Raw genomic sequence first — 21,476 nt, forward strand, 5'->3', positions numbered from 1 at the left:
TTCACATGATTTCATATGTGAAATCATGTGGGTTTTCCGTAAGGGCAACTACTCGTACAGTACACGGACAAACTACTGATAAAGACGCAGGCTCATTTCATTGCACAGGAAATCTATTTTCACTGAATATGCATCCCAAATGCCACCCTAGTGTTCCCTATATAGTCCATTATGTTTGACCAGGGTGCACTATACAAGGAATAGGGTGTCATTTGGGACACCGCCAGAGTGACGAGCCATCTCCTGCGGCACAGAGACTTGCAAAGCACTGTTCCCAGCAAACCATTACGTAACTGATTGAATGAACACGAGACACTGTCATTATGAAAGATGTTACCAACCCACTGATATGGTTATGCCAATGAGGGTAAGAAAAAGAGATGTGATGATGCCCACAATAAGTAATCCTTCATATGGCCCTGCCTAGTCCTAGTGCCTACCTCTACCTCTCTCACTGTGTAATCCTTCATATGGCTCTGCCTAGTCCTAGTGGTTACCTCCACCTCTACCTCACTGTGTAATCCTTCATATGGCTATGCCTAGTCCTAGTGCCTACCTCTACCTCTCTCACTGTGTAATCCTTCATATGGCTCTGCCTAGTCCTAGCGCCTACCTCTACCTCTCTCACTGTGTAATCCTTCATCTGGCTCTGTCTAGTCCTAGCACCTACCTCTACCTCTCTCACTGTGTAATCCTTCATCTGGCTCTGCCTAGTCCTAGCACCTACCTCTACCTCTCTCACTGTGTAATCCTTCATCTGGCTCTGTCTAGTCCTAGTGCCTACCTCTACCTCTCTCACTGTGTAATCCTTCATATGGCTCTGCCTAGCCCTAGTGCCTACCTCTGCTACTCTCACTGGCAATCACATACCCTACAACCAAGGAAATATGGAAGAGTACTCTCCAAGTGCTAATCTCCATTTTACTTTTAACTCACTCCACCACTTTACACTCTTCCCCTTTCTTCTCTCAATTGCTGTCCTGCTTCCTAGATATTTATTGTGCTGTCCTCCTGCCTTCAGTCTACGTATTTAGTGCTATCCCCCTTACTCCGGTCTAGATATGTACAGTGCTGTCCTCCTGCCTCCAATCTAGATATGTACAGTGCTGTCCCTCTGCCTTCAGTCTAGATATTTACAGTAATGTCCCCCAGCCTTCAGTCTAGATATTTACAGTGCAGTCCTCCTGCCTCCAGTCAAGATATTAGCAGCCCTGTCTACAGTCTACATATTTACAGTGCTGTCCTCCTGCCTGCAGTCTAGATATTTACAGTGCATCCTCCTGCCTGCAGTCTAGATATTTACAGTGCATCCTCCTGCCTGCAGTCTAGATGTTTACAGTGCTGTCCTCCTGCCTCCAGTCTAGATATTTACTGTATTGTCCCCCTGCCTCCAGTCTAGATATTTACAGTTCTGTTCTCCTGCCTCCAGTCTAGATATTTACAGTGCTGTTCTCCTGCCTCCAGTCTAGATATTTACATTGCTGTCCCCTTGCTTCCAGTCTAGGTATTTCTTCATCCCCTATTTGACCCTCATTCCTTCCCTCCCTCCCATCATCCCTCCAGTCTAGATATTTACAGTGCTGTTCTCCTGCCTCCAGTCTAGATATTTACATTGCTGTCCCCTTGCCTCCAGTCTAGGTATTGCTTCACGACTATTTGACCCTCCTTCCTTCCTTCCCTCCCTCCCAACACAGTCTATATGACAGTGATTCAGTGAGAACGGCTTTGATCACCTTGAATGATATATTAATTGATTTATGAATGTCTTTTGAGCTTTGTAGCTGTGAGAGGTAAAACACACTAGTCTGTAAATCCACTATAAAACCTACTAGTCTGTTAGTCCACTATAAACACACTAGTCTGTAAATCCACTATAAAACCTACTAGTCTGTAATTCCACTATAAAACCTACTAGTCTGTAAGTTCACTATAAACACGCTATTCTGTAAGTCCACTATAAACACACTAGTCTGTAAGTCCACTATAAACACACTAGTCTGTAAGTCCACTATAAACACACTAGTCTGTAAGTCCACTATAAACACACTAGTCTGTAATTCCACTATAAAACCTACTAGTCTGTAATTCCACTATAAAACCTACTAGTCTGTAATTCCACTATAAAACCTACTAGTCTGTAAGTCCACTATAAAACACGCTAGTCTGTAAGTCCACTATAAAACACGCTAGTCTGTAAATCCACTATAAAACACGCTAGTCTGTAAATCCACTATTAAACACTATTCCAAAATGGATCTATGAGGAAGTCAATGCACTAAACGTCGAGGACAGGACATTCTCTTCCATCTGCCATTTATGTCATTCTATGAGATGCACACCATTCCCCATTGCGTGAAAGAGTGTTTAAACAGGAGTGATGTGTCAGCTGGTTTTCCTAGAGAGAGACTTGGAAAAGGAGGAAAACAGAGAAATGAATTCCTTTAATGACCTTTTCTACCACCACCAATGGGCTAGTCCATTACCTCCTACCACCGCTAACGGGCTAGTCCATTACCACCAACCACCACTAACGGGCTAGTCCATTACCTCCCGCCACCACTAACGGGCTAGTCCATTACCACCAACCACCACTAACGGGCTAGTCCATTACCTCCTACCACCACTAACGGGCTAGTCCATTACCACCAACCACCACTAACGGGCTAGTCCATTACCTCCCGCCACCACTAACGGGCTAGTCCATTACCTCCCGCCACCACTAACGGGCTACTCCATTACCTCCCGCCACCACTAACGGGCTAGTCCATTACCTCCTGCCACCACTAACGGGCTAGTCCATTACCTCCCGCCACCACTAACGGGCTAGTCCATTACCTCCCGCCACCACTAATGGGCTAGTCCATTACCTCCCGCCACCACTAACGGGCTAGTCCATTACCTCCCACCACCAGTAATGGAAAAATCCATTACCTCTGCGAAGGGAGAGACGGTGGCAATAGAGCCGACAGTAGTACTATGGCTTCCTGTCACATTCCAGAGTTACTCCTCTTGTCTTTAATCAGGTACTATATGGGGTCCTATGTCGGGAGTAGGGAGTTATTTGGGACACAACCCATGTGTCTGCGGATTCTGTATGGTCAGTAGAATGATCGTTATCTTTGGGGAGGTTGCTGACTGGACTTTTTGGGGACTTTCAATTTAAATGCCTGGAAGATACCACAACTCTGTTTTGGTAAAAAGCTGATGGGCCCTAATGAATTATAGTTGTTTTTGCAATTACATTGTTTACAAACATTGGAGTTAAACAAGCTTATATTTGGGATTCTGTCGGGGTACGACAGTTGAACTAAGCTCATGAGGCATTTATAAGTTACATTTTTCTAAAATCAATGGATATATATCATTTATGTGTGCTTTAAAGTGTGCAGAGAATACTTAAATTTTTTTCAGCTGTGTAGAATTGAGAAGTTCTTGAATTCCAAAACTTCAGGGAGAAATATAGCTCTTAACTGAATTGCATTCTTAAGGCTACAAAACGTCTAGGTGCAAATGTTCAGTGTTGTGGGGGTTATTAACCTGCAAATGTTTTCTAATTTAATTTTAAGTAGTTAGGTTTCTGTCTTTTTTTGTTTTTGTCAGCGTTTGGGAGTGTAGAAATTACTTCATGAACTTTTATTTAATTTAAATCCTTTATTATCATGAACTAAAACTGAAATGTAATTAACTGCAGAAAGACGCTGTGTAATCACTTGAACTAATCAAAGTGTGCCTGTTAGAACAATGTTCACAGCACTTTATAAGCACGTTTTTGTCTTGTCAGGTATTCAAGCGCTTTTGGCTATTTTGGACCTATGGCCCATGGTCAAAAGTAGTGCACTACAAAGGGAAAAGGATGCAAATTGGGATGTAAAAACTGCCATGTTGGAGGGAATCTGTTCCAGGGTATTCTACCTAAGGCCAATGGGGAACACTGTGGCAAAGAGCTACCAATCAAACAGCATGATAATGTCTCTACTTCTGGCTGAAAAACAAAGAACCCGGTTCCCTGATTGCTTTCGGTGCATTGAGTGATTAAGTTTATGTATCCGTGTATGTACAGTACCAGTCAAAAGTTTGGACACCTACTCATTTAAGGGTTTTTCTTTGTTTTTACTATTTTCTACATTGTAGACTAATAGTGAAGACATCACAACTACGAAATAACACATATGGAATAATGAAGTAACCAAAAAAGTGTTAAACAAATCAAATAAATGAAGTGTGATACAGGTCATATGTTCAGTGACCTCCTACAGTACCTGCATTCCAGAACCAGAGAAGCACTTAATTTATCAAACAGAACATGTTCTTAAGGTCAGAGGTTTGTTAACATAAGTCGTGCCCTCTTGGTCTCTGGTCTAGGTTTGTTTAAGTGAATTTCCAAGTTGCATTGGGTCTTTCAAACCACCATAAACCTGCATCATTCTGTGTCCTTTACATTCTCCTCTGTAGCCATAACCACCTTTTAAAAAAACAGTCTAACACATTCGGCTGACTACAGACCTGATCAATGGCCACATTAGAGACAAGAGCCATGTTGCGTCCCAAATAGCACCCTATCCCTTGTTAGAAAAATGTATTCAGAAAGGGTGATCACATTTGTATAGCGTGAAAATCAAGTGGGCTGACATTCACATTGGATAGTGTGCAGCTCCATGTGCCACTGGATAGTATGCAGCTCCATATGCCACTGGATAGTATGCAGCTCCATGTGCCACTGGATAGTATGCAGCTCCATATACCACTGGATAGTATGCAGCTCCATGTGCCATTGGATAGTATGAAGGTCCATGTGCCATTGGATAGTATGCAGGTCCATGTGCCATTGGATAGTATGCAGGTCCATGTGCCATTGGATAGTATGCAGGTCCATGTGCCATTGGATAGTATGCAACTCTATGTGCCATTGTAAAATGTTCCTTTTGGCAGGTTAGGCCTATTCTATAAAACACAAAATATTCTGAATCAGGCACAAGTAAACATACAATAAGACAGGAGCAGAAGAGTGGGTGAACAACCTTCGGAAATGTTTTCTCTTCTGGCAGCATGAAAACTTTGGTTTGAACAACAATACAAAAAACATCAGTCAATCATTCCAAGGTAAATAACATTGTGATTTAGAATTTCCCTGCTAACAATGGTTGCCTGTTTCATATTTATCCATTATTCTACTTTTTACACAGACTGATGACTCACCAGCATTTCATTGGAATTGAATCACGCACACACACACAAACAAACCCTATTACCCATTGCTTGTATCTCAATACAATGAGATGTTAAAGTGCTATTTGACTGAATGAACAGCATTATACAGTCGTTTACTTGTTGGTATAAGCCGAAGTTGGCCAGAGGGGTGTGTGTGTGTGTGTCTGTGTGTGTGAGTGAGTGTGTGAGGCTGTGCCAGTGTCAGTGCATCGTAGCGGTTGGGTGTTAGCCTACACTAAATACAGAAGTCAGATTCAGGTCAGTTTGATAAGGGAGGTCAGATTCAGATCAGTTAATGAAACCTCATTATGGAAACCCAACCCAGATGAGATGTTGTGTATTAACTGTCTGTGTTTGTCTCATTTGATGAATCAGTCTGAACTACAGGTGAAGTGCCTCATCTCATCCCACTGGTGAAAGTGATAATTTCCAAACATTTTTACCCTCTCCACTACTAAAGTAAATGTCACGCAGTATTAACATACTCATTTATAGAAAACCTCAGCTGTCCCTGCTACCTCCCACCCCTTCTCCCCCTCCCCTTTCCCCCAATGCACCCAACCACCCCTCTCAAAGAGGGTTGTCTCAACGATGATGAAAAATGACTCCGGAAAAAAACATGATTTGACACATTATCTCAATATTAATGGAGTTTGAGCGAATAATACGTTTGGGTTTTGAGGCTTATTAATCAAGGTATGAGAGGGTAAAGAGCTGCCAAGTACAGTTAAATGTCACTGTCAATCTTACTGAACCTCACTTTTCCCTCTGCTGCCACAGAGATGTCCCCTCAACCCGATGGTGGTATTTATAGACATAATGCTGTCTTCTGCTCTTTGGACCAGTCGCCTTCTATGTGTTCGCCAATGGCGGTCATTCTAGACAACTCATGAGAATAAGTCAATTTGGTACTGTAGCGAGAGTGATTGGAAGAGCAAAGCCTTAGAGCTGGCCTTTCTGAAATCTCATGAGACCACATAGAACATCATAGATCTCAAGGGTGATTCCCTAATGGCAGTCCATTGGGCTTTGGTCAAAGTATTGCACTATATAGGGAATTTGGAGCCACTTGAGATGCTATCCAAGACAACCAAAGCCAAGTTTGTCTGCATGACCTATGAACCATTAGACAAAACATGTCCTTCAACAGCACTATTCAACTCTGCTCATTGTGTAAAATGTACAGGCACTGTAGGCATAAGTGCTATGGCTTGGTGTACAGTATAATTAGGGTGTTCTACAGGGCAAATGTTGTGATATAAAGGATGAGTTTCTAATGTTATACAAATCTGGCAAAGCCCTTGGTTTTTGAAACCAATGAACAGCCATTGAAGCAAAATAAATTCAGCTGTGCCAATTTCACGTGTTACTGTGAATACAAGGACCATTAAGAACACACGCCTGATTCAGTTAGAAGTGGTCATCCTGACGAGCCAGCGGAAAAGCCTCAGTATGTCATATCAACCTACTGAGTAGAGCACGCCAGCCGTCTGAACCACCAAGAGTCTGTACGTGTGCACTTTGCATGTGCATGCATGCATGTGTGTTACTGTTTGCATTAGGGCATGTGTCTGGGCCTTTGTGGGCACAACTGAGAAAAATATGTTCAGCTATCTAGCACATTCTATGGTACAAAAAAATCCATTCTATTATAAAATTGAAGAAGAAGGGTTTCAATTTCTCACCATCACTGTGTCATGAATAAATGATGAGGTGTGTTTGAATGAATCGCTCCTCTCGTCTCAATGTCCTTTGCTGTGTGTCCTTTCTAAAGTTCTCTAAATGGCAGACAGGCCAGTACATTTCCTGCTACAAGACTGGTGCTGCTAATCTGATCAAGGGGAGAAAGCTATCTCACATTAGCCAATGGCTGTGTCCTTCTGCAGGAAGTTATCTCACACTAACCAATCGCAAACTATGTCCTCTTGTAGGAGAAACCTACTGATTTGTAGTGAGCAGTATGGAGGAGGCTGAATCATGCTGTTCCATCATCGACTTGAAAAGACAAACCTTTACACAATATCCTCCTGATACAAAAATGTATGCCCCCTAGTCCATAAATCATACATATTGTATGTTATATAGTTGATAATGCCATGTAATCACTGTCTCCTTACTGCACATCCTCTGTTCTGCATTAGGGTTAGAGTTCATCTGTTCTCTACATTCATGTGTGGGAAAGAGGGACTGAACTTCACAGTACTAATTGAATTGGTCACTGTCGTTAAGCAATTAACAGCTCAGGGGCAAACGAGCCCAACGAGCCACAGAGGTCTTAGAAACCAGAAAATGGGGAGATGGGAGTGTGCTTCCCAAATGGCACCCTATTCCCTATATAGGCCCTGGTAGAAATGGGCTGTGGTCAAAACTAGTGCACTGCATAGGGAATATGGTAACATTTGGGACACAGAAGTGGGTCTCCAAGCTCTACTGAAAAGACTAATGGGAAAGCTGGGGGATGGAGCCAATGTTACAGTAGCTTGCCCTCAATCACTCAGACATTTAACGACAAAGTCAAAGCTGTGGACGGAGAGAAAGGCGACTTGTTTCAAAGGGAGTCACAGACAAAGATAATACAATAATGAAAATTTAATTTGTGGAGGAAATTAATACGTTTTTTTTTATAGAAAATCATACCCTGCTATTACAGTGCATTGTGTGAGTGAAGGGACACTCCTATCTTCAATTCCCAGATATCTGTAGGTCAAAACAGAGGAGAACATTTATATTTTCACCAACTGATGGCGGATTGTGAGAGGGACGATAGTACAAAAGGGTTATTTGGGGATAAAAGTTCAGTTCCCTGCAAACTGCGAGCTCACTTTCACTGCTATGTGAATATAATCCCCCTGAACCCTGTATCTTCATGTGCATTTAGTTAATTTGAATAAAGCTAGCAGAAAAGAACAAGCAGCAACATACAACAATGAAGCTAGCAGAGAAGCACAAGCAGCAGCATACAACAATGAAACTAGCAGGCAATAATGGGTGCGCTGCTATTTGATATTGAGCAATTAATGTCAGATCATGCAGTGCCATTTAAAAGGCTCCGTTCATACGAGGAATACAAAGGAGCTGACATTTTGAAAGGCCCCTGGTTCGCTGCCACAAAATCTTTCAGCAATTACTCAAATTAATGCTAAACACTGATGACTTCGCCTTCGGATATGGAAACAGAAAATAGAAATTAACAACCTGGGAGAACAGTATGAAATGATACACCAGGGAAGGTTAGATATTAGTTTTTCTGGCTTCATTGCGTTGTAGGAAACTTTTTCTCTGACACATCATGTGTGTAACAACATGTCAAAATTTCACTGTGTGGCTCCCCCCGCGTTATTTCTCAGGCTAAAGCATTTAATCCCCATGGAAGCCATGATGGATTTCTTGAAAAATATGCATTGAAATTCTGGAACTATGACTCTAGTGACTCTGTCATGAAGAAGAGGGAAGAATGACTAAACTGGAGGACCATCACACTCTCCCCAAAATTCCTTTGGTGCGTGAAACCCGCGAATCCAGATAAAAATGTTTAAAAGACATAGGTCGGCACTCTGAGTGTACAAAACATTAACAACACCTTCCTAATATTGAGTTGCACCTCATTTTGCCCTCAAAACAGCCTCAATTCGTCAGGGCATGGACTACAAGATGTCGAAAGCATTCCACAGGGATGCTGGCCCATGGTGACTCCAATATTTTCACAGTTGTGTCAAGTTGGCTGGATGTCCTTTGGGTGGTGGACTATTCTTGATACACATGGGAAACTGTTGAGCGTGATAAACCCAGTAGCATTACAGTTCTTGACAGACTCAAACCGGTGTGCTTGGCACGTACTACCATACCCCGTTCAAAGGCACTTAAATGTTTTGTCTTTCCCAATCACCCTCTGAATAGCACATATACACAATCCATGTCTCAGTTGTCTCAAAGCATAAAAATCCTTCTTTAAAACTTCTCTAGGGAATGGGGCACTATTTTCACCTCTGGATGAAAAGCGTGCCCAAAGTAAACTGCCTGCTACTCAGGCCCAGAAGCTAGGATATGCATATAATTGGTAGATCTGGATAGAAAACATGCTAAAGTTTCTAAAACTGTTAAAATAATGTCTGTAAGTATAACAGAACTGATTTGGCAGGTGAAAACCTGAGAGAAATCCATCCAGGAAGTAGGATTTCTTTATTTTTGTAGTTTTCTATTCAATGCCATTACAGTATCCATTGACTTAGGACTCAAATTGCAGTTCCTATGCCTTCCACTAGATGTCAACAGTCTTTAGAAATTGTTTCAGGCTTGTATTCTGAAAAATGAGGGAGTAACACCAGTCTGAATGACTGGACCCTAAAGTGTCACAGAGCTTTTTCATGCGCAATCCCGAGAGTGCACCTTTCTTGTTTACCTTTTATATTGCCGACGTTATTATGCGGTTGAAATATTATCGATTATTTAGGCTAAAAACAACCTGAGGATTGAATATAAACATCGTTTGACATGTTTCTCTGACCTTTACGGATACAATTTGGATTTTTTGTCTGCCTGTTGTGACTACATTTGAGCCTGTGGATTACTGAAGAAAACGTGTGAACAAAACTGAGGTTTTTGGATATAAAGAGAGACTATAAAGAGGAAAAATGAGAGGGAGAGGCAGCGGCATAGGGAGGAGAGTGAGAAAGAGAGAGATGTTAAATTGTACTATCTGTCAAACCAGGAGTTAAGCTTTCCCTATGCCGTAGGCTACAATTTTCATCTCACATTAACGACAGTCTGGTATTTAATGCTGTCAGTGATTAGGAAATGTAGAGATTTTTTGTATATATCAAAAGAGCAACATGACAACATTGTGGAGAGAGAGGTCTGACCCTGTGTATGAGCTGGAGTTCAGGGTGCCTTCAGGCCACGACTTGTATGATCTCAGCTCTTCAGCCTTTCATGTCACCTCAACGCAATTAACCTCTATGGGCTAGGTGGGACGCTAGCGTGCCACCCGTGGTGCACTCCATCAACAGCAGGTGCATTTCAAGAGCGGCAAATTTGAATCCAAATAAATGTCAAAATTAAAATTTTTCAAACATACAACTACTTTACACCCTTTGAAAGATAAACATCTCCTTAATCTAACCACGTTTTACGATTTCAAAAAGGTTTTACGGCGAAAGCATAAATTTAGAGTATGTTAGGACAGTACATTTACAAGAGTTGTGTGTAATGTTTTGTCAATTCAAAGACAGGGTCACCAAAACCATAAAACCAGCTAAAATGATGCACTAACCTTTTACAATCTCCATCAGATGACACTCCTAGGACATTATGTTAGACAATGCATGCATTTTTAGTTCTATCAAGTTCATATTTATATCCAAAAACAGCGTTTTACTATGGCATTGATGTTGAGGAAATCGTTTCCCTCCAATAACCGGCAGTCAAGTCAGCGTCACAAATTAAATAATTAAAATTAGAAAACATTGGTAAAATATTATATTGTCATTTAAAGAATTATAGATTTACATCTCTTGAACGCAATCAACTTGCCAGATTTAAAAATAACCTTACTGGGAAATCACACTTTGCAATAATCTGAGCACTGCGCCCAGAAAAATACGCGTTGCGATACAGACTAGACGTCATGTTGGGGAGATCTAAAATCGAAAATACTATGTAAATAATCCATTACCTTTGATTCTCTTCATCAGATGTCACTTCCAGGTATCACAGGTCCATAACGAATGTAGTTTTGTTCAAAAAAGCTCATAATTTATGTCCAAAAATCTCCGTCTTGTTAGCACATGATCTAAGCCAGCCGGACTTCTCGTCATGAACGAGGGGAAAAAATATATTTCCGTTCGTTCAAACATGTCAAACGTTGTGTAGCATAAATCATTAGGGCCTTTTTAACCAGAACATGAATAATATTCAAGGTGGACGAATGCATACTCTTTTATAACGTATTGGAACGAGGGTACCCAACATGAACTCGCGCGCCAGGTGTCTAATGGGACATCATCGTTCCATGGCTCTTGTTCGGTCAGATCTCCCTCCAGAAGACTCAAAACACTTTGTAAAGGCTGGTGACATCTAGTGGAAGCAATAGGAAGTGCCAAAATATTCCTCAGCCCCTGTGTTTTTCAATGGGATAGGTTTAAAGGCAATACAACACATCAGGTATCCACTTCCTGTCAGAAAATGTCTCAGGGTTTTGCCTGCCAAATGAGTTCTGTTATACTCACAGACACCATTCAAACAGTTTTAGAAAATTTAGGGTGTTTTCTATCCATATGTAATAAGTATATGCATATTCTAGTTACTGGGTAGGAGTGGTAACCAGATTAAATCGGGTATGTTTTTTTATCCAGCCGTGTCAATACTGCCCCCTAGCCCTATTAAGATGGTTTTGGATGAGTTGGACCACAGAGTGAAGGAAAAGCAGCCAACAAGTGCTCAGCATTTGTGGGAACTCCTTCAAGACTGTTGGAAAAGCATTCCAGGTGAAGCTGGTTGTGAGAATGCCAAGAGTGTGCAAAGCTGTCATCAAGGCAAAGGGTGGCTACTTTGAACAATCTCAAATCTAAAATATATTTTGATTTGTTTAACACTTTCTTGGTTACTACATGAATCCATATGTGTTATTTCATAGTTGTGATGTCTTCACTATTATTCTACAATGTAGAAAAAAAAGAAAAACCCTTGAATGAGTAGGTGTGTCCAAACTTTTGACTGGTACTGTATATCATAAGCCCTTACTTTAATAGCTTAGTTTTACTCTAACATAGTGGTCTGAAACTCCTGGTTTGCAGGTCACATCAGGTCACATTATGCTGGCTTGAAAAGTGATATGTTATTCCTTTTGGAATCCAGCCAGAGCAAGATATCCAACAATTGGAACTTTAACCTCTTAAAGATCGGACCCTTTTTTTCACAGCAGGGGTTCAAACTGTAGAGCCCAGTTCCTACATTTGAACATAAAATAGATTTTATCAAACAAAACTATGCTATATTTTATCGCTGGGACCCTCAGGATGACAAATCAGAGCAAGATTACTGAATGTAAGTACATTATTTACCTTCAGAGGTGAATGTATCAAACCAGTTGCCGTGATAAAAGGTTTTTGTTGTTGTGCACTCTCCTCAAACAGTAGCATGGCATTTTTTCACTGTAATAGCTACTGTAAATTGGACAGTGCAGTTAGATTAACAATAATTGAAGTGTTCTGCCTATATAAGACATGTCTATGTCCTGGGAAATATTCTTGTTACTTACAATGTCATGCTAATCACATAGCTCAACCATCCCGTAGAGGTTTGAAATCACCCGCAACCTGCATTCAGGTTGACTGCCATGGTAGGGAAGATTGATATGTGAAACAATTCTAAAAAACAACCTGCAATAGAGCATGCTCGGAAATATGATATTGATGGGCATTACCTTATCAAAAGTACTGCACCATATAGGGACTAGGGTGCTATGTGGGCCACAGCCAGTATTTCATAAAACAATGTACTTTGAGGCAGATAGACAGTAAATGTTTGTCAGGCTTCATCTCCAATTGAATCCTGGGAGAACGACAACTCCCCATCGATTTGAGAGTGGGTAGACTCCCAGAGATAACACAGTGCATAATGGGAATCAGGACACCCTGACCTTCAACGTCTGAGACTCTGAGGCGTGCCTCAGACGGCACATTTTTAAACAAGTAAATGTCACAATTTGACCCCTGACCTCTTGAAACTTTGTAGATTCCCAAAATTCTACTGGACAAGAGAAGAACTCAACTCTTGCTTAATCTCTGCTTAGAGTACCGCTCTGTGTCCGTTTGTTCAAAAAATGTAGGCATCACAATTGAAAAAGGCTTTGCTTTGGAACTTTCCAGTATTCCGTTGGTAGGTATGACATTTGGATCTATGAAAACCACCAGTAGGGTAATTGCTGATGTGTTTGACTTTATCTGGTTTTCTGCTTCTTTCCAAACGCTACAGTAACTGAAAGAAAACCCAACTTTTTTGGCTCGCCTGCGTGCCTGTGTGTGTCCTCCTGTTTGGTTCGCTGGCCAACAAATCACAGCTTCAAGCTGACGGCTGAGGTTGGCTGGTTGACAGGATGCAGTGGTGTGGCATAGTAATTGTGTGTGTGTTTGTGTGTGAGTTGTCATTGTTGTGGTGTAGTTATTGTATTGAGAAAGAAGAATTAGAGGTGGAGCCTCTGCTGTGCAGCTCAGTCATAGCTATCCTGCTAACTTACTCCGGACAGATTCCTAGCCTCTGGGAATGACTGACCGACCGACCGACTGACTGACTGACTGACTGAATGCTGCTGTTGTTTTTCAGATGGTACATCCTCATTATCCATTGCCAGAGAGGGTGAGCGTGTCTTAAAAACATAAACAAAATATTGTAAAACATAAGTATTGTTCATCTCACTCTCCCCAGGTCGTTATTCTGTTCTCAGCCTTCTTCCTGGCATGTCATGGGAGGCAAGAGAACAGCCCCTGATCATTATAGGCCAGGACAAAGCACATTTTGAAGTTATTCATCAAGAAGCGGCTCACACAAGGGTCACGAAGGTCATGCTGTTTTCTTAAAGAGCATTTCTAAGAAGAACATGTATTTTTTGGGAGAAAGCATGCTAATGACTGTGCTGCTGTCTATATGGAACAAAATGATACGTATGTCTCCACAGCCTGCGTTGTTTTCCTCCAACACACATATGGTGGGAGAATAGAGCAGTAATGGCCATTATTTCTACAATACGCCAGACACCCATCCTGACGGAGACTACTATTTGTCCTTTCCCTTCAGTCGGTCACTCGGTATAACATAAGGGGTGTCAACAACCAATCATATTAACCTGAAAACTAAAAACAGGCACAACCGGCCAATGAATGCAGAGCCCACCCTCGGAATCCCCACCTTCCTGGCTATAACAACGGGATTCAAGGAAAACTTGCCACCCAATTTACAAACTTTTCAAGCACACAAAGACGACTAGATTCGGCTCCAACTTAGGTGGGTGTTAGAGTACTTGTCTCCCTAGATGTTGCAAGTTTTTGGGCTTGGTTTTTGTTTTCGTGTAATCCGTTACAGTTACCAGCAAAAATATTCTAATCAGATTACAGATACTTTTGAAAAACGACATGATTACTTTGAGGATTACTTTTAAATTCAGAAAGGAGGTTTGTGGGAAAAAAATATTTGTCACTTCTCAGTTTTCTCAATGACATTCAAATCAGCATTGAAAAAAGGCGCATGTTTAAGTTTGTTCCACCTGAGCGAGTCTGACCACAAGTCAGAGACCACAATGATGACACTCAAAATGTGTTTGATGGATCGCGGGAAAAGAGCAGGAATAGGCTTTTGGAGGCTACAATCCAAGCTATGTTTTCCAATGGTAAAACTGCTGTCGGCATCCAAAGGTTATTCAACTTGAATAAAGGCTTGGAGGTAAGGATCACAGCAGAGGTGTAGACTACGGTGATACAGATATCACTTTTTATTGATATCTACATAGCGCATTGATGTGAATCACACCGCTGCTCTCTCATTTAGCTATTTGCGCATTACGGATTGTGGTTGTTGTGGATGGTTGTTCACAAATCTAAATGTGTATTTGAAGCCAATAATGGTTGAATACAAGAAGTTGAAGCTGCCTATCAATCATTGTTTTTGAAACCAGTGGACAGCCAGTGAAAAATGCGCTCTTGAAACAGCTGCATAGTGCAGATGCAAGCCTATGGAATACAGTGGCTTGCAAAAGTATTCACCCCCCTTGGCATTTTTCCTATTTTGTTGCCTTACAAACCCCCCAAAAATCTATTTTAATTCCAGGTTGTATCATTTGATTTACACAACATGCCTACCACTTTGAAGATGCAAAATATATTTGGGGGTGAAACAAGCAAGAAATAAGAAAAAAACTGAAAACTTGAGCGTGCATAACTATTCACCCCCCCAAAGTCAATACTGTGTAGAGCCACCTTTGCAGCATTTCCTGCTTCATGACTTTATTTAACTAATTATGTGACTTCTAAAGGTAATTTGTTGCACCAGATCTTATTTAGGGGCTTCATAGCAAAGGGGTGAATACATGTGCACGCACCACATTTCTGTTTTTTATTTTTTATAATTTTTTTAAACAAATATTTTTTAAAGTTTCACTTCACCAATTTGGACTCTTTTGTATGTCCATTACATGAAATCCAAATAAAAATCAATTTAAATTACAGGTTTTAATGTAACAAAATAGGAAAAATGCCAAGGGGGATGAATACTTTTGCAAGGCACTGTGAAAGTGGGGCTTTTATTGCTCAATCTAATTCATGCTGATAAAAAAAAATTCCATAGGCCTAATGGACACAGGCTCAAACTTGCACACTTTTGATAGACTTAAAGGGGCAATCTGTAGTTGCCTCATTCATTTTTGGACATACATTGTAAATGTAAACATTTTGGACATACATTGTAAATGTATAGGGTCATAAGATGGTTAAAACAATAATGTTGATATCATGGATGGTCAGTCCTTGCATCCATATTTCTATCTATTAATCTGAGAGTGGTTACATTTCCCCAGGCCCATCCCTCAGCTTTTTACCAAAACAGAGGCGGGGCGGACATTTTGTTATTGTTTCATCTGTGGATTTGCCCCTTAAACATCTGCATATTATCAAAATATATCAAAGTGTCACCAACAAAAAAGTTACCAATAGGCCAATAGCAAATGCAGCATATGGCATTCATTTTTCATATGTAAATAGCACTTTTCAGTAGTGCTCAAAGCATCCCATTCCATGAGCACAGCATTTATTTTTCAACTCGAGTCAATGAGGCCAGTCAGTCCTCCATGACAACAAAATCATAAACAACAGAGTAGGGATGGCTAATAAGTCCTTATTTTTGGCGTCATGCTCAGGTAAAATTTTTTGGCTAATCTATACCTCCATATTTCCAAGTCCTATTCTTGAAGATCAAGGGGTATACCATTTATTGGAGTGACTGGAATTCTGATACACTTAGGTTTTTAATGTAAACATTTAATTTAATCGTATTATTATATATATATAGTAGAAAGCAATGGGTTAGAAGAAGCCTACATAACCAACCCAGAAAGTAAAATTTTACATCCATATATGGCCAGTTATGTAAACTTTAACATTGATTTATCTTGCAATAGATGTCGTTCAATTGGTAACATACATTTATTTTTGTCTTATTCTAATGCCTCTTAAGGGGAAAGTAATCTAAAAGTAACGGAATGTTATCCAGAAGTTACATTACTGATTACAATTTTGGACAGGTAACTAGCAACTGTAACGGATCACATTTAGAAAGTAACCTACCCAACCCTCGATATATGCTGTGCTTCGATGTCATGCTACATCGAGAAGGACAAACAGGGCCGTTTTTGGTTGTCAGTGGTGACAATTAGCATTTGCATTTGGTAATTTGGTGGATGCTCTTGTCCAGAGCAACTTGCCTTAGTGAGTGCACTGCTTCTGTGAAGGTATTTTTCCTCAATCTACACACAACAACAAATAAAGACAAAGCATAAGCAGGTTTTTAAACATTTTTGCAAGTTTATAAAAAAAATATATATATACATAAGTATTCGTATCCTTTACTCAGAACTTTGTTGAACTGCCTTTGGCAGCGATTATAGCCTTGAGTCTTCTTGGGTCTGAAGCTACATGCTTGGCACACCTGTATTTGGAGAGTTTCTCCCATTCTTCTCTACAGATCTGCAGTGGCCCAGCGTCACAATTGGCACAGCGTTTGGCCGGGGTAGGCTGTCATTGTAAACAAGAATTTGTTCTTAACTGACTTGACTAGTTAAATAAAGGTTAAAAAAATTCAATAAAAGATCCTCTCAAGATCCTCTCAAGCTCTGTCAGGTTGGATGGGGCGCATTCCTGCACAGCTATTTTCAGGTCTCTCCAGTGATATTTGATCGAGAAAATTGAGGATGGATCAACAATGTTGTAGTTAATCCACAATACTAACCTAATTGACAGAGTGAGAAGAAGGAACCCTGTACAGAATAAAAATATAAAAAAACATGGATCCTGTTTGCAACAAGGCACTAAAGTAATACTGCAAAAAATGTGGCAAAGCAATTAACTTAGAGTGAACAAATGTGAACGATGATGAAAGCCAGTGATGAAGATGCATCTAGCGACTTGCTGGCACCCTGGGAGCACGGACACCGTTGGAGGTGTGAAGACTGATGTCAACTTTTATTGACAAAATGAATGTTAATGTGTTCATTAAATTGTCATATTTGGATTGTTTCAAGAGTTCCACAAGAGCTATGGATTTGTTTTATTGTGCTGTAAGTGCTATGGATTTATTGTTACAGGGAAACTGTTATTCTGTTGGTCAGACGGTGAATAGTTCAAAGAGCAGCAACACGGGTGCACTCTTATCATACACTTTTGAGTTGTCGTGATTAGATTAGAGAATGGGTGCCATTTGTTTTAATGTTTTGGTCCATGCAAAGCGATGTTAATTACACAATGTGCGAAACAGGGATTTGGCGCTCTTGGAAGAATTAAAGCTCGGTTTACATTTTAATCATGGATTTTTTGGTAAACCGATCTCCTGATTCATGTTTCTATGTCATAGTGGCGAATTTTCTATGCTATTAATATTTTGTATTATTTTTATTGGGAAGATTTCTGGTATGTACCGTTTGATAACTGTATTCTTATTGGATAACTGTAATAAATATGATTACTTTGAAATGGATGCACTGGGCCGTTTTGACACATCTTCAACTGGTCATAAATTAAGCAGGAGAGGACTCTCTCTCTACCCTCCAGTATTGGCTAAAGGAATGCCCCTTTGTCTCCAGAGACTTTTGCCCATCCAAAACTCTAACGTCCAAAAAGTGGATAATGTAAAAATAATTCTAACATAAAGAATGTGGGGAATGCTCAGTGGGGAGATATAGAAAACTAATGTCATATTGTTTTTCATTTTGTGATGTCATTAAAAACTGTATGGGCGAAATACTGTAACTTAGAAAGGAAACCCCCTTTATCTGTCAAGTTTCCCTCCAATACGTTGTGCATAGGACAGGAAAAACGATGAAAGTATTTTTGTTAAGATAGGACTGTGATTTTAGGAGTCATAAGAGAGAACTTCTAATCATATCCTTTGCACATTAAGTAGCCACGCCCCGAATGAGGTCAGAAACTGTCCTTTCGACCAGAGTGCTTAAAAGGACTGGCTAAGAATTAACATACCAGACCAGGATAAGAGGTGGAAAGCTGCACGTTTGGAATGGTTGATGGTTTGAACCGCAACACGAGGTGAAGGAATGAACTCACCTTCCTTAGGACCAGAGAGATGAAGAGCTGCAGCTCATGTCCATCATGGTCCGAATCCTGATGCCAACACGAGGAGGAAGAGGCGAGAAGCTCATCTCAGACAATCATTGGTACAGCTAAGTAGCTGTTCTGAGGAATGAACACCCATAGAGACCAGATAACGTAGAAGGACATTGTGACCTCTTGTGGACAATCAGAGCCTCACACCCACAGGATACCCCACCCAAAACCCTTTACAAGAAGGCTTGGTTCCGACAGAGATAAACGACGAACAAAGGCATTTCACACGTACATTCACGATTTCTTACTCCAAACTGGCGCCGGTTCGTCTGCAAAGTATATGATTAATGGGAGAATAGTTATAGAATGTGTCCATAATGAGTGTTCCTTTTTCCCTATCTCTCTTTTCCCCACCCCATTCGTTGTGTATAAGCCGCCATATTTTGTCAGTCCACTAGGGATCTTTGTCTCATGTAAATGTGTGTGTGTGTATTCTGTGTTATTATTTAGTTAGCTAGTAAATAAATAATTAAACCAATTTGTGTAGAATTGAATAATGAGCAAGGCTTTTTGCAGATCCAAGAAGGTTACGACTGGTCAGAATGATGATTTGATAAGAGGTAATGATTAATAAGATGACTGTTTATCGATGAAATAGGTAAAGACCTTATAGAGTTTAATTTGGGAGATGGTAACTCTCTAAACAATTTATTCCGTGGTGCCCCAAATCCTAATGATTTAATTGTTACATGATTAATTTAATCGGAAAACAATTAAACATAGTTAGTGGATTAAATAATAAACAACAGTCATCAGATTAATGTAGATAAAGTCACAACACTAGACATGTTCATTTTATAGTATTCCGAGTGGTGATGCAAGGCTTGCTTCCTTGGCTAGATTCATTGATATAATTATGGGCCTATAGCATTCAGATAATAATGGAGTCAGACAGTATGTCATACTATGGTTGTATTCCCCTACACTAATTCTCTGTCATCCTCAGACAAAGTGGATTTTGACTAATCTACAGTTTGGTTTCCACCAGATACGGGGAGATGATTTCACCTTTTAGCAGGATAATAACCCTAAATACAAGGCCAGATATCCTCTCTAGGGTATGTGGGACGAAATCGTCCCACCTACTCAACAGCCAGTGGAGTCCCCTGGCGCGTTATTCAAATACCTTAGAAATGCTATTACTTCAATTTCTCAAACATAAGACTATTTTACACCATTTTAAAGACAAGACTCTCGTTAATCTAACCACACTGTCCAATTTCAAAAAGGCTTTACAACGAAAGCAAAACATTAGATTATGTCAGCAGAGTACCCAGCCAGAAATAATCAGACACCCATTTTTCAAGCTAGCATATAATGTCACATAAACCCAAACCACAGCTAAATGCAGCACTAACCTTTGATGATCTTCATCAGATGACACCCCTAGGACATTATGTTATACAATACATGCATGTTTTGTTCAATCAAGTTCATATTTATATCAAAAACCAGCTTTTTACATTAGCATGTGACGTTCAGAACTAGCATTCCCACCGAACACTTCCGGTGAATTTACTAAATTACTCACGATAAACGTTCACAAAAAACATAACAATTATTTAAAGAATTATAGATACAGAACTCCTTTATGCAATCGCTATGTCCGATTTTAAAATAGCTTTTCGGCAAAAGCACATTTTGCAATATTCTGAGTAGATAGCCCAGCCATCATGGCTAGCTATTTTGAACCCCACCAAGTTTGGCCCTCACCAAACTCCGATTTACTATTAGAAAAATGTGATTACCTTTGCTGTTCTTTGTCAGAATGCACTCCCAGGACTTCTACTTCAATAACAAATGTTGGTTTGGTTCAAAATAATCCATAGTTATGTTCAAATATCCTCTGTTTTGTTCATGCGTTCAAGACACTATCCGAAGGGTGACGCGCCCGACCAAAAATAATCCATCGTTATATCCGAATAGCGACGTTTTGTTCGTGCGTCCCAGACACTATCCGAATGGTAAAGAAGGGTCGCGTGCATGGCGCAATTCGTGACAAAAAAAATCTAAATATTCCATTACCGTACTTCGAAGCATGTCAACCGCTGTTTAAAATCAATTTTTATGCGATTTTTCTCGTAAAAAAGCGATAATATTCCGACCGGGAAACCCTGTTTCAGTTCAAAGACGAAAAAATAAAAACATGGTGTCACCTCGTGCACGCGCCTCAGTCTCATTGTCCTCTGATCGACCACTATCCAAATGCGCTAATGTTTTTCAGCCAGGGGCTCCAAAGGCATCATTCACCGGTTTGCCGCCTTCTGAGAGCTTATGGGAGCCGTAGGAAGTGTCACGTTACAGCAGAGATCCTCAGTTTTCAATAAAGAGAGTGTAGAAGCCCAAGAAATGGTCAGACAGGCCACTTCCTGTAAGGAATCTTCTCAGGTTTTTGCCTGCCATATGAGTTCTGTTATACTCACAGACACCATTCAAACAGTTTTAGAAACTTTAGGGTGTTTTCTATCCAAAGCCAATAATTGTATGCATATTGTAGTTTCTGGGCAGTAGTAATAACCAGATTAAATCGGGTAGGTTTTTTATCTGGCCGTGCAAATACTGCCCCCTATCCCCAACAGGATATACACTGGAAATGCTTACCAAGAAGACAGTGAATGTTCCTGAGCGGCCGAGTTACAGTTTTGACTTAAATCTGCTTGAAAATATATGTCAAGACCTGAAAATGCTTCTCTAGCAATGATCAACAACCAATTTGACAGAGCTTGAAGAATTTTGGAAAGAGTAATGGGAAAATGTTGCACAATACAGGTGTGAAAAGCTTTTTGGGCCTGATACCGACTTAGAAAATTATGCCTTTCTTTTGCAAGCCTTTCCTACCCAGTTTTCAGTAGTTGGTATTCAGACTTACCCTATGAAGGTGCATAACAGGCT

This window comes from Salmo salar, chromosome ssa01, assembly GCF_905237065.1.
Source record: "Salmo salar chromosome ssa01, Ssal_v3.1, whole genome shotgun sequence".
In the NCBI taxonomy this organism is placed as follows: domain Eukaryota; kingdom Metazoa; phylum Chordata; class Actinopteri; order Salmoniformes; family Salmonidae; genus Salmo; species Salmo salar.